Source organism: Caloenas nicobarica, chromosome 6 (genome assembly GCF_036013445.1).
Source record: "Caloenas nicobarica isolate bCalNic1 chromosome 6, bCalNic1.hap1, whole genome shotgun sequence".
Lineage (NCBI taxonomy): Eukaryota > Metazoa > Chordata > Aves > Columbiformes > Columbidae > Caloenas > Caloenas nicobarica.
This window is the reverse complement of record NC_088250.1, coordinates 18,267,688-18,283,252: the sequence shown is the minus strand read 5'-3', so window position 1 is coordinate 18,283,252 and position 15,565 is coordinate 18,267,688.

Sequence of the window (15,565 nt, the reverse complement as noted above, 5' to 3'; positions counted from 1 at the left end):
TCTGATATTCATTGTCAATCCATTTGTCTGCTGTGAAGAAATCTGCATGAATTCTGTACTAATAGATCCTTACCTGACCTTCCAGAAAATACAATGACAATAACCTTTTGCCTAAATAATACTTTTTCATATTCTTTGCAGTGGCAGTAACTGTTAAAAACATCATTTGGAATGAAAATAAATCTAGAAACTTACAAAACATCCTCACATTTTCTGCAGTGACTAGGCTCACTTCCTCAAGGGATTGATGGAGAAAAAAAGACACGTTTCTCATGGCAATTTCCCCTCCTTATCCTATACTCAACATAACCAGTAGCAGTCAAAGGTCAGGGGACAAATGAGAGCTACTCAGCTAAGTGAGGCTCTGCAAGAGACAAAGATAAATTGATATGGATGTAGGAAACTGGAATGAATGAAGAATTAAAAAGATGTTCCCACCAGTCTGGCACCTGTGACAGAAGACAGAAAACCACATACTCTACCATCTGTGTCAAAACTGTTTACAACATTTCAGCTAAGACTGGCTAGGAAAAATAGTGTGACATCGCTTCAAAATCAGAGAGTTAAGCATTTATACACAAGTTTTGCTCAGACATGTAAATTCCAGATTGTAGGATACATTGAAAGATGGGTCATATACTTGAAATATAACTCTCACATCAGGTTTTCTATTGAAGAACTGGATCTTTACATGCAGACATGCTTTAGCAATCTTTCTGCAAGCAAACTCAACTGAGGACCAAAGTTGGAAATCTCATGTAGGCAACCTTTTCATGAAATTCACAGCACTTCATGATTTTGATACGGTAAAAATTCCACAGCTCCTTTGAAACTCAAAATAGTTTGCCTGAGAGACAAAACCTCGTGGATTCAACAGTGTCCTAGTTTTGATTTTGCTTTAATTTAATTCAAATAACTTCACTCTTCACTAGCCAATATCTTATTAGCAATTCTTTACAGCCCTTTTAAAGAATTGCCTCTTTCTATGAGGGGATTTGGCTTCAGTAACATAGGGAGGACTCCAAATGATAAATAACCTGAATATTGAACAAACGGCAACTTTTTATTGATACAAAGCAAGAAAATTTAGCCCCCATGGGTTACTTTACTGGGAATTCCTTAAATCAAAATGTGGAAACTCAATATCGTGGTACATAAACCATAAGCTTTATTGATCACGTCTCTTGTGACTGGGCATTCCTACCATGCTAGAGGTATAATTCTGCGTGGGGCAGACTTCCTTCAACTCTGACTTAGGGGTGCTCAGCATCTAAAAGTCACAAAATCCTGTTTCTGCACACACGTATCTCAGAATAGAATGTGAAGGAATTCTCAAGGATATTCTTTTTCTTCAGCTTTTCTGAAATCCTGGTCAGGTATCTAAGAATCCTGAAGGAAATGAATGGATATGCTTTCCAGTGGAGAAGGTTGCCTATTTGGCATAAACTGCAGTAACAGTACAAAATGCCTTCTGATAAGAGGCCAGTGTCATTCTGTTTTCTGATCTAGTCCAACGCTAGTAATCCCTTCTTACATATTTGCATAACTTTGCTTTATATCAATCTGAGTGACTATTTACCTGTCATGTATGGTGCGATACTGAGTAGATGCAGAAAATGCAGTGGAGGGTGAAGGAAGATGCCAAGGTTATAAACCAGTGCTCATATTTACAATTGAGCTTTATTTTCATGAGAAGCTTCTCCAGCACAGACAGAGAGAGCTCCGATGTTCTCCACTTGCATCTATCAGACAACACCCACCCTGGCCCATTCCTGTAAATTCTCCTGAGTGGCATCTTTTATTGCCCCAATGACACCACAGGATGGCTATTTATTTAATTGCTTGGAAAGCCCAGCCAAAGAAGGGTGTCTCAAGTTTGGCAGGTTAGTTTCCTGCTTGTAGATTTACAGTTTAGCACCGTTTGGGTTTTCAGAGTCTCCTTGTTAAAAGTGCAAGGGGCCCATTTCACCAGATGAAGTATAACTGCTTTGTCTGCTTCCAAGCAGCCAAAATCCCCCAAAAGGCACAGAGCAGAAGTGCAGTCTGCTTGCAAACTGGTGTGTGCCACCCCTCCAACCACTGATTAGTATTCGACATATTCTCCAAGCAGAGCTCTATTTCAAGTTCAGTGTTTTCTCTGTCCTACCCTTTCCTTCCCTTCCCTTCCCTCCTCCCGCCTAATTTTGTAGACAGACAGCCATAATACGCAATAGAAGCATAACTCTTTAAACTGAAAATGTCATCACTTAAGAATACAAGAGAGTGGTATGTGTCATGTATGTCTGCAAAATGCAGTTGCTGTCTGTTACAGTCTGTAGCAACTTTTAAATCTGTCATCACAGCATGAATTTCATATTAAGCTCCTTCCCAGTGCTTTAGCCAGGAAGTAAAGGGGGGAACATACTGTATCATTTATGGGCACGCTGGTGCTGGGTCAACCATGACATCACTCTGCACTCTGCTGAGCTGTAATGAGGTGAAAAGGCAGCTTTAGAACAACATAGCACTTTATTTATTAGGAAAATTTAAGTGTGCGTGTATTTCAATTTATGATAAAACTGAAAACAAAGGTTATGGACTATAGCTCTCCTACAGCACAAAGTAAGGCGGGGGGGGAAGGCATTTTGTAGATGATGAAAGATTTAATGCATATGAAGTACTGAAGATTGAAAGTTCTGGGCAGGCTAAAATCCTGTACTGACAGTCCAACCAATTAGAGATGGTACAGAGCGTGTTTTGCTGCAGTCAAATGGTACTAGATACTTTGATCAGAGGGTGTCACTGAAGCAAGAGTCTAGGTGAGACAAGCTAAAATCTTCGAATTCAACAGGATATAGGCATATAAATTCAGTACAGGAGAAAAAAAATATGGTGAGGGTTGGAGGCTGTAAGAGCCCCTGTTTGCAGAAGGTTCCCTAGAAACCCACAATGCTTTTCTAATAACATTGAGAAGCTGGGCAGTTCATAGCATCTCTCCAAACTAATGCTTAAATGTAAGATGGGCAATTGTACTTTACAGTAAGGATTTTTTTGCTCACAGCTGGAGATGGGATAAAAGAGGTACAAAAAAAAAAAAAGTAGAAAACCATAGTGTAAAACAGGTCTCATCAGACTTGCAATTAACTGCTTTCGTTCCTTTTTTCTCAACTAATTCTTCTAGTGTTCTATTTCTACAGTTGGTGGAGTTATTTTTTCATGCTTAGGTAAAACAGCAAGGAATATATTATTTTTACTTCTGGCATGGTACCAGCAGTTGGCTGTTTCTGGAAAGCACTGCAAAACCATCACTGCTGCCCTATTTTGAATCTTCCCTTGCTTCCACAAAGGCGATCGCACTGCCAGCTGATCACTAGCCCGGTAACCCTGTCTTCCTTGGCATGCGCAGGAACCCCCACACCCACAGTGTTCAAAAAATACTTTTAAAACACTACATGCAAGCTGGACGTTTCCTGTCTGTATGATCTGAACACAATAAGTACCAGGTTTACGACACGAATTTCTAGGCACTACTGTCATGCAAATAACAAATAATAATTTACATAAATACACTGCTCTATAGAATTATATAAAGAATTATATCTAGGTTTAACTAAGAAATGTAAAGTTTGATATTGAGAGTTTTTTCCTATTACAAAATGTTACTTTAACAGCTCTGGTCCCAAGATACAGATAGCCTGAAATCGGTCTGTAGCCAGACTAGCTGGGATTCTAACCTTCCTAAATCTCACGAACCTGTAATACCGAGCAAATGTCTGAACAGTATTTGGCAGATAAAAACCCATCTGGAAGAGCCAGTGTCAGCCCCTGAAAAAGGGGTATTCTTTTTTTTTCAAATTAGTGGTAAGCTGATGCCTCAGTGTGGTACTAACATACAATGTACTGCTGGAGTTATAATTTTTCAGATAAAATATAAAACTACTTTCCTCAGAATTCATAGAGGTTTAAGAAGACATTATATTCTTTTCAAGGCAACTGTATTATTACCGGACAAACTCTCACATGGAGGGATTAATCCTGAGAAGTATATTTACCCCAAGAAGGGAAAACTATTTTTTTGTTTGGTTGGGTGTTGGGTTTTTTAAATTTATTTTTATTTCATACATGTATCAGGCTAATGTTTCAGACATTTTTAAGATCATGTTTCAAAAGCTGATATTATACTTCCAGAAAAAAAGGGACGAAGTAGGTAGAAAAGATTATTTTGTATATGTTCTTATTTCTGCAAAAATATCCACTAGATATCCACTAGCACCAAATATTTCATAAGTGCTACATTTCCAATTATGGTCTGCTATGTATATGGAAAATAAAGAGTTGAATAAATGGGGCAACTCACTCAGTAGGCAACTCCTCAATCCAAGTGCAAGCAAAACCTAGGCATCTTTCACTTTTCCTTTACTTCTTTCAATTTTTTGGGTAAGGTCTATATTGTCTTTTTTGTTTTCTCCCCATTCTAATCAGGTTTGATCTATCTACAGATTTCCTTGCTTAGGAAGGAAGCAATGCCATGAATATAAAGACTCTAAGCTCACCACTCATTCTTAAAATATCTTTGTCTGCCTCCTCAGTGCACATTTGAAAAAAAAAAGTTCTGCAACACTACCCAAGGAAGATATTATTTAAAATATTTTAATGTAAATTTGACTTGTAAAGCATTCTCTCCACTTCCCCTCGCATGTGTTACTTGTTTCAAGTACAGCATGAACCAACAGTAAACATTGTTTTCCATCTCTAGCTGTGATGGAAAGCACCTGAAAGACAAGAGATGTCAGAGAGAATCAAAACCAAGATTATACAGCATGAACCAAATTCATTCTTCATATGTTTCCTCCAATGCTGACCTAAATTGAATTACACTGTGAGTGAGTCTGGCTCTATCTGCATTTCTTATTAGATTGCTCACTGTTAGCATCTGCCTTTTCATTATACCTTGTGGCCTTTTCTTTCCCATTAATAACCTCACCATATGCTCCAAGTTCAGTACTTCCTCCACTGAATTTTGTCATCTATAGAGTCTTTAGCCTGTTTCCTTTTTCAGTATGTGAAACACCTTCGTAGAAGACAAGAAGTATTGTCTCTAAATTATCCACTACTTTCACAATGCTCTTTTCAACAGGTACTTTACTATATTTAGTAGTTCTGTTTCTGTCCCCCCCCAAGTCACACCAAGTAGCCTGGCACTCCCTATGAATCTACAGTCTTCAGAAAGGAATAGAGGAAAAAAGCAGAAAACATCATTATGTCACTCTATGAATCCAGAATGAGCTACTCTTGAGTACTGAATACAGCTTTGGTTTCCCTATCTCAAAAAGTTGTAGCAGAATTTGAAAAAGAAAATGGCAGCAAAGATAATTGGGACTTCTCTACAGAAATGATGAAATAGAGCAGAACTCTTTAGCTGAAAGCCCTGCCTCTGAAAAGACATGATCCTAACTATAAAAATCAGAAATTGCACGAAGAAGCTGAATGGTCTTTTCTAACACAAGAACTAGACAGTATCAAATAAAAACTGTTCAAACAATGCACAGTTATACTAAAAAAATTAGACACAGGATGCTCAGAATGCTGAAGATTCAACATGAATTTTAAAAGCTGTTGAATATTTTCATGAAAGAAAAATCCATCTAGTGTTATTAAACACAAATGTATCACCTTTGCTTCATGAAATCCTAGAGCCATACATCAACGAAGACTAGAAGAACAGAGAGGCGATTATCACTATGTGTTTGACCTAATCTCGTGCCCTTCTGCAGGCACCTATTTGTGGCCACTTTTGGAGGAAGAAATCTGGGTAAACTCCAGTAATGCTAGCAGCAAAATTCTAAAAATCTCATCACCTGACACAGTTTACTGCCCGTGCAACAAGAGTCAGTAAGAAAGGATGTGTACTCCTACCCTAGCTGCTCCAGATTTTCAGTTAAAACACTGAACTGAGCTCTGGATTTTAACACATGTATCTCAGTCAACTTTCTCCTGTGGCAGCAGTGACATTCAGTTAGCGAGGAAGCAGCAGACGGCTATTCAGCAGCGCCTTACACTGCTGTATGAAGATTCGCAAATGCTCTTCTGATAATTTCTGTATCACCTGCATGTTATACTGGGTAGCGGTTTGGCTCTAAAGTAGGATGTTAGCTAGCTGACATCACACACCTTCTACAAACACTTCACTTACATTTTTCTGTGTTCACAAATCAGAGGGTTCTTTTCCATTTTAATCCTCTAATATTTCTCACAGTGCCTTATAATCTGGACAGAAAAAGCTGAACGGGAAGAAAGAGACAATGAAACACAATGCAGGAAGATGCCAAATCAGTCAGAAACCCCCACCCTATCCACCCACAATCAGCACCAGCTGTAGTCCAATTAAACTTAATCTAGTCACATGCTCATGTGTTCCTCAGAAATTAGAGGAAATCAATTCAAATGCTAATGAGAAAACCTATAATTTATTATCTGCTGAGGAATGCATGTTACATTAATTTTAACTGTAAACAATTATTTTTATTGCAAGATTAATTACACCATCTTACACAACTTCCTTTTTCATATTTTTTGAAGGAATTAGTTTTCTGCTACTGTTTTGTTGATCTGTCACAGTATTTTAAGCCTCAAAAAGTATAATTAATTTGGGAATACTACAAATGTGGTTTTCTATTCTTCTGTCAAAGGAAAGTGGGATGAATGCCTGGGGCAAAGTACAGAAAGATCCAGCTGAAGCTCTTGGCCTAAACAAAAGTACAAGAGCTGGAAAACAGTGCATTCCTCATTGGAGATCTGGAGCTAAAAACATAAGGTGAAAAGAGAGAGCAAGTCCAGGTAAAAGCAAAAGAAAATTTTCATGGCTATTGGCCAAAAAAGAAAAATAGAATTTTGGGTTAACACAAAAAGTCATTCAGCTAACCAAGCAGTTTGCTTTATTTTCAGTTGCTCCCTTTATATGTGATGCTTTCTTTTGCTCTGTACCTCAAATTAAAAAAAAAATATTCAACTTCGTTACATAGTCAGGAAGTTGCAAAACATTTTATCAATAACACACAAGGAAGAAGTGGAAAAGGAGAAGCATTTCAAGAAAGCCTGTCCTGTTTGCTGACCAGAAGTCTTACTGTTTTTCTATAAAGTATGTGTAAAGAATGAAACTGAAGTTTATTGCAGTGATGCAGGGGCAGAGAACAACAAAAATAATCCAAACAGTATATATTTTTCAGTTTCTAGACTTTTTGTTTGAAAAGCCATCTTAGAAAATGTCACTGATAAAATGCCTTATCCAAAGCAGTCCATTATTCTTTTTATATGTCTGACTTTTAACACCAATAAGAATTCAGACACCCTTACCAAAACAAAAATCAAAACCAGAAATACATTCAGATTTAACTTCATGGCTGGACAAGCAAGACAGACCATCCAATGTAGTAGCTGCATTTCCCATTAATTGCTAGGAGTTTCCTCAATACAACTAAATCTGGGCCTCGGGTTTTTGGGATGACTGTGGGGCTCAGGTTTTGGGGCTACAACTAAATAGGAGATTTTTCTTGACAAGTATTTTAGCACTACCATTGGTCACATTAATTTATAGAACACATGACAAATATAGCTCTCCTCCTTGCAAATCCTTTGCAAAACCGATTTTCACTTTCATTAATTTATTAACTACTCATAATGTATTTGAAGAAGACTTTAAACATATCTGACTTTGTGTATAATTTTTTAAAAAAATTACACCTTTTATTCTTGTCATGTATCTAGCAAATGCAATCACACTTCTGTTTATAATAAATGGTTAGCACACTTTTTAGCTGAAAAAACTAAAAGTGTAACATTACAAATAACAAAACTGAAAGAATGACAGATAATACTGTTCTGCACAAATAGCCTTGTTCACATGCATATAGTAAGGAAGGTAAGATTATATACAACCTACAAACTGTCTGTGCAAACAGAATACATTACAGTAAATATTCACCATAAGCATCTGAAGATGAGTTTCAGAAGGTTGGGCAGAATGAATTGCTTGTCCCCAAACTGTTTTTCTAGTACAAAATCAGATCAGTATGTTATAGACAAACAGGGGACCAGTTTGTAACAGCTGGCCAGTTTAATATCCGAGGGTAATTAGCTTAGCAAAAAATACCCAAATTTCTTACTGTTTCTTTCACTGTCTTGACCTTTCTAGTGAACAAAGAAACTGTACTGCACACAACACCCCCTTTTTCCTCCATCTTTGTGTTAAAAAAGCATCCATTTAAAAAATCTGTCACAGAGGATTACCATTAGCTATCGTGAAGTCTTGTTCATTATGTACAGTTAAAAGGAAACAAAGGGCAAGAGAACTTCAAATGTCATCTGTGTCTGAATGTTGCTGGACCCTGTATTTCAGCAGACTGAATGGTTTAGCAGTCACCAGAATTACGCTTTACCTGCTCTAAAACACCTTTGGTTTTCTGAGCTAAGCTGAATGTGACTATATCATTTGTTGCATTTATTAAAGGAACTCAATGCACTGTAGTTCCAGGTTCATCACTAATACTGGTTAAACTGTAAACCTCTCTACAAAGTAATAAAGTAAATGGAGCATACTAGCATATATCACATGTATGTTAGGAACCAGTGCTGCCAGGAAGCTCTGATTAAGCAGTACAATCTTTATTCAGTCTTCATGCTTCAAACCCATCCATTTTGAACTCCTTCCCAATAAAACTAGAGAACATGAGGAAGCTACTCTGGACCCCTTTGTACTTCACATACTAATGACATACAATGACCAAAGGAATTTCTCCTTGGCACAGGGTATTATGTTGCCGTAGTGAGTGCATATCAACATCCTCCCAGTGTGCTCAAGCACAACCCGCAGTTCACTCTGACTAGTAGAATCTTTGACACCTGGCTTTACTGACACTTCTCACCAAGTAAAAACAATGCTGACATGTTCCAGGTGAAGGATGCAGGATTTTTCAGGGAGGTTACTTAGTGGTACAATGATAATCACTAGAGTTGTAAGAGTGTCTCTAAAGACAATTTAAGGAGAAAATGGAGCCACAACTCTAATTCTGTTGAGCAAAGAGCTGTAAATAAGTGTCATTAAGTTGTATATTTCAAAATTTTATAGTTCAAAGTCAGAAAGAATTATAAGATGCTTCCAACTAGCCATCTGTTAATCAGCAACCATTAAGTTTCATTCAGATGGCCCACACTGATTCCCAAAATTTCTAGTTAAACCAAATATTTGGCCCCATTGGGGTATTAAATTACTCGCTAAGGCAGAAGGTAGAGGAGCAAAAATAAGAGTCCAATAGGCAAAACTTCAACACAGACAGGAAAGTGATGAGGTGAGATATGCCCAAGTGATCTCGGCAAATGAACTCTAGCCCCACTACTGAGGGTCTCCCCCATCTGAGCTGCAGGTGTATTCCCTGCCAGACAGCAGCCAGGCTGACACAAGGATGTGAACAAAACAAGTCAGCCCCATCCCAGTGGTTTCTCTGTACAACTCAGAACTCTAGAGGAAGCTGCAAACAAACAAAATCCTTGGATCTATAGATTTAATTGGATGTCTGGGGAAATTCCTTTTTGACTGACTGAAGCTTGAGAACTCTTTGTAACAATTGTCTTAATGCAGAGCTGGCTGTGTCACAAAACAATGCAAAAGCATTTGAGAGAGCGCAATGCAAGCATTTCAGTTCTTGCTACAATCCGCAAAAGAAAAGATTTACAAATGCCAAGGACAGAGAAGATAACTGGAAAACTCCAGCAATCCACTTTCACTATCTCTATAAACACACAAGTATTACAATTTCTCATTGAAGCTGGATTACTACATTTTTTAAGAAGATCTAATCTCCTTTCCTTAAAAAACTAATGGTGAGTCCTCCACCTCACCTGGCAAGCAGTTCCTGCATCTAATTACTCTCACAGCTTCCAGCCATTCGATCTTGTTATGCTTTGTCAGCAGGACAGAAAAGCCCAATTATCACAATTTTTCCCATGGAAGGGTATCTGTGCACTTCTTAACCTTATCTTTAAGAAGCTGTGTAAGTAGAACATCTTGCTTCTTTCTTTGAAGTATAAGGCTTATTTTCTAGCACCTGCTTAATTTTCATGGCTTGAATTTGAGCTCTCTTACATCTACCTCTTGAGAGGCAGTCTCCAGAAAACAGCATAACCTTATTAGCGATCTTACCAATATTGTTTGTATTTCTTTACTTCTATGGATGCTTTTCTTCTCATACAGCCAAGGAACCAGAACCCTTTGGCTCTTTTAGGTACCATGTTGACAGCTCATATTGAACTGAATATTCATAAGGTACTACATTCTTTTAAGACACAATTACTGCTTACGTTCTTAATTTCTAGGTGCAGTGTATCTTGCTATATTAAAGCAAGTATCTATAGTGATACTAACATGCAATTGGAAATAACATGATAACTGGTCTGTGACTATGTCACTAGGTCACTGAGATCCATTTAACAATTGTGCTTTTTCTTTATTGTTACTAATGTTTGTCTCATCTACAGACTTTACCAACTAATGCTTTCAGCATTGTCTAGGGTTTTTTTTTTCTTTTTTTCTTTCTTTTTTTTGACAAAAATACTAGTATCAAAACAAGCCTAGGTCCCTGAGGAACTCCACTGGAAATAAATCTGCTAAATTAATCTCTCCCTATACACAAATATATTTTGATATCTGTCATTAGCCTATTTTTAATGCTTTTAATAAGCGTTCTGTGAACATAATACAAGTCTTTTTTCTAATCAAAATGGATTAAGATGAAATATATGTACAGACAACTACAAATAATAGAGTCAGCTTAACACTTATACGTTACTTGCCCGTTCTACTTGAGAAGTAAACCAAGTCAGCTAAAGCAAAAGTGGTTCTGCTAGGACAGGGGTGTCAAACTCATTTTCACCTGGGGCCACATGAGCCTCGCGGTTGCCTTCAAAAGGCTGAATATGATTTTAGGACTGTATAAACGTAGCAGCTAGGACATCCACAATTGCAATGGGCCACACATATGCAGAGTCACTTAATGTAACACACCTGATGTGTATCTCAGCTCAGATTGCTGCTGGACTTTACCAACCGCATTCAGCCGCACTGAAGACATTCCACAAGTGCAAGACTCTGCATGGCTTAAGTGGCACCAATGACGGAAACATCACGTAGAGCTACATGGGATGCTTGTATGAGCTACCAAAGAACCTCCTCACTAATGATCTGCAGCTTCCAACTTCAGAATCTCCTTCCTCAGCCAATGCCAGTGGACCGGCATAACTTTTGGTGTACGATGCTGTGTTTTCTAAAGATTGCACAAACCACTTTTCTGGTCAGCTATGAAACATGTTATTTTTCAAAGTTATATTAATTGAACAGGATCTGTCTGGTAGATTTAGTCTTGTTTCTGGTTTACATATGTCTCAATTGCAAAACTTCTGTCAAAAGCTCAGCTGTCAAATTTGTGTATACTTATTGCACGGCATTCAGATACAAAAGTTACCTGTAAACCTAAAAGGAAGCAGCTGATTACACCCAATGACTTAATTGCTCTTTTTCCCTTAAAAAGAATTCATAGTTTGGAATCTCACCTTTTGGGTAAATGTGTGAACACAAAGCCTGAATCTTTGAGGGTCACTTACTGCTTATCAGAAGCCATGATGAATATTTGAGTAGCTGTACGGCCTTAGATGTCACAGTTACCTGTGTACTGCCAGAGCTTCATCACAGATAATGTTGTAAGCGTTCCCAGTACAAACTCAAATGTTATCCTACATGCGGGCTGGTATCAGACCATCTGTGAGTATAAACATTTGAGCAGATGAATTCCTGCTGCATATCAGCTGATGAACATATAGATGAGTTTTCTCTGTGTAAAACAAACTCTCTCTGACTAATCAACCTTTGCATCTTGACACTTCAGTGGTATAGTATATACATCCTTTCAGCTCTGCCATCAGAATGTAATAAATCTTCCTGCTAGTGTCATAATACTCTTCTCAATATTTATAGTTACAAAAATTTAACTCTTGACTGCATGTTAAAAAACGTAGATTAACTGTTAAAGCAAAAATCAATCTGAGGGGTTTGATGATTTAACAAGCTGCAAAAGCATATAAATGTATCACAAAAACTTTGATTGATTTATAACTTTGTAATCCATCCCTCCTCATCTATTATCCTGTAAGTACTATATTAGCAATCATTAGTAGCAAGACGAGATAGAACACTGACATCTTCCTGACATAATATGACCGTAACTGGAATCTTCTAATACACAAATGCTTTTACCTGGCTATTAATAGTGCCCTTCACTAAAGATGGACTGGTATTGCCAGCAGTATTGAACGACTGAAGTTTGCTATCAATCCTGGAAGTGTCTGCTCCGGATGGTTGTACCTACCGGAATAATAGTGGAGTGCCAGCCAGACTGTTCTTACCAGTACTTTAATTTATCTCTGTAGAAAGACAATCATTTAAAATTAAATCCATAGTAGTAAGGCAGAGGTGGATGTTTTTCAGGATCTTAGAATCAGAATTTGAATCTGATCTCTATGAAAAAATGTTTTCATTTTTCTACAAACTTACAATTCTCCCATGTGCATGAGACTTCAAGATTACAGGCACAGGCTGGGACTGGCAGCGGTGTCAAATGAAGATCAAGAGCTTACTACATAACAACTCTATGTACCATCACTACATTAGCACTTTTTCTAAGGTTTTAAATTGTCTCTAAAGAATTTTATACAGGATGAAAGAGCACAAGGTCTCCGCCAAAAATGCATACCAGGCAAGATTGCCATTAACTTCTTTTTAAAGAAATTGTAAGAAAAAAGAACTCTCTGTCACCTGTACACTAAAAAGGCAGTAGAGTTGTGTTGATAATGTACACCATAGATGTCAGTGGTTTAAGCAACAGAGTGAACAGCCTGGGCCACTACACATTTTGTTTCTTCCTCCCCTTGGCAAATTTTTGGTAGGTGACACTTGTATTCAAGCTTTTAAAATTCTTTACAGAAACAGATATTGTGAAAGCCAGCCTAGATAGCAGGTTCTCCCAGGGCAATTCATGGCCCTGCCAGATGGAACCCCCCGCTTAGTTTCCTCATATCTCTTATTGCTGTACATTTTCACCCTATAAATGGATGCATTTCATTGCTAAAGTGCCTACCCTGGGCCAGTCTCATATCTTCTTTGTACTACTGTAAATCTAGTACAATTCCTTTAATGATAGCAGGCTCATTTTGCATTTATGCTTACGTAAATCAAATCAAACTTTGTAATTTCTGTCTGCACTTTTAATACTAAATATTCCTGTTAACTTCACTCTTGGGTTTAGCTGTATCAGAAATCCATAACAATGGCAATACAATAGCCTGTAACATGTTTAGGAGATTAAGAAATACATGGCATTATATAATATGGTCTATTTCATACGCATTTACTGTTTTTATGTAAGTAATTCCTAAATAAATTTCTGCTTTACCCTGCTGAGAGCCCAGTTGTGGATAATTCTATGTCAAATGACAAGATCCATATTTTCTCCAAGAGGGTTTTGTCTACAGGACCAGAATTGTGAATTGGATCTTCATGCAGGTATCTAGGTCAACTTTTTGGTGACAATGAGCCATTCCAGGTTCAAATATTCTGTTAAACTGTCATCTTACACTTTCATAAATGGACTTAGTGCACACCTGGAACACTGCAACACATTTAAAACATAATATTTAAATACAGGAGTCCGTCTTTCTGCATCTGAGTGATTCACCCTGAACCCTGCATAGTCACCTTCCATGTGCATATCATATCCTTCACCCACAGAACAAAAAAAGACATCTCCGGGTACTGTAAAATACTGACTTTTCCCCTTTGTTCCAGTGGGCCAAGGAAGTCTTATGGGGAAATGAATACTGGAAATGGCTGACAGGAACAAACAGTAGCGCCCCCTTCATTTTCTGAAGATCAAAACAGCTTCAGGCTAGATTATAATTTTTAAGATCCTCTTTCATGTTCCTAATAATATGGGGGAAGTTGGAAATGTCACTGCAGAAAACTAGTATGCAGCTCATTGGTGCCACTCTACCAGCAGTAAGAAGGGGGGTAGAGAGGACTGTAATCCCACTGCAACTGGCAGTAGAGCTTTCATAGATCCCAGGGGTTAATTAAAAGTGTCAGAAAATAAATCAAATTGGAATTTGGGACCAGAAAGAACAAATAGATGCATGAGACCTCCTTGGATATTTGCAAGAAGCTCATACACCTTCCAGTGCGAATACATGACAGAACAGGATCGGTCAAGAAAACAGCAAATATATATAAAATTACATCAGTACTTTGCCTTGCAAAGGAAGATGGTATAAATCTCCTCAGTGAGTCAACACGACTCAGAGGTTGCCTTCTTCAAATCCAGAATCTTCATCCACCTCTTATTCTCAGGTCCTTCCTATTCAGGCCAAGTCAAGGAATATTTCTGGATTTGGCCCAATCTTATTATTTATTTTTTTATTTCAGAGAAATAAAAATCAGACAGGCAAAACAGCATAAGGCACACAGTCATGCTGAGCACCCGTTTTGAATGAAGTGTCATGTTCACATCTGCATGTTAGTGTATATTGTCCACTGGGTGAATCTGTAGTATAAACTAATCTGTAAGAAAACTCCGGGTCTGTAATGTTTTCACCAATGAGCACTTCATATATTTCGCCTTAGCCCTTTAGCAATCAAACCAGCAGCTGAAAACTGCACACTTGAATATTTATAAAAGACCTTTCTAAGCTGCTTCTGTAGATGTGTTTTCCTTCCATTGTGCTTTCTTTCTCCCAGAGAGCACAACGAAATATACACTTTTAAGACTACTTTTTAAACATTGATTGGTTTAATCATTAAACTTTCACAAGCCTAAAATAAAATTTTATGAAATTACCATGATAGTGAAGACCCTGGCCCAAAACTGAAGACAACTAAGTATATTAGTAGCATTACTGCATGATTATTCTTAGCAAATTTACGAGACTGTCTTAAGCACCTGCAGGAGCATTTCACCCTTCACAAGTGCACATTAATTAGTTAATAGCTCATAATATACATTAATATCTAGGTAAGGATTCCTTAAAAATTATTCCAACGCTTGTCTTACTCATGTAAGTAGCCCCATTAACTTCTATAAAACTACTCCTATGAGCAAAATACAGTTCATGGGTGTTTCCAGATGAGAGGTTTGGGTATCCTTGGAAACTTTTGAACAAAATTTGCCTTAGAAATGATCAGTGATCTGCCAGTATGTCCACACTTCTTTATGCCTGCAAGTGCTTGCGGAATCAGGGGCCTTTATTCATCGTAGTAGAACACATCTCCATTTCATTCCTAGTCCAGGTGTTCTTTGGATTTTGAAATTCCTTAGAAAATATTACCTTTGTGAATATTACCAAGTTTTAGTTTATATAGTGAGTAAACCATATTAATATTTTAGTACTCTATTTCCACTCCACAATAAATTATTTTTGGGTAAAATCCCATTTGCGTTATGTTATAAAGTTAGAGATACATACATACAGGCAGATACATAGTCCATTCTTC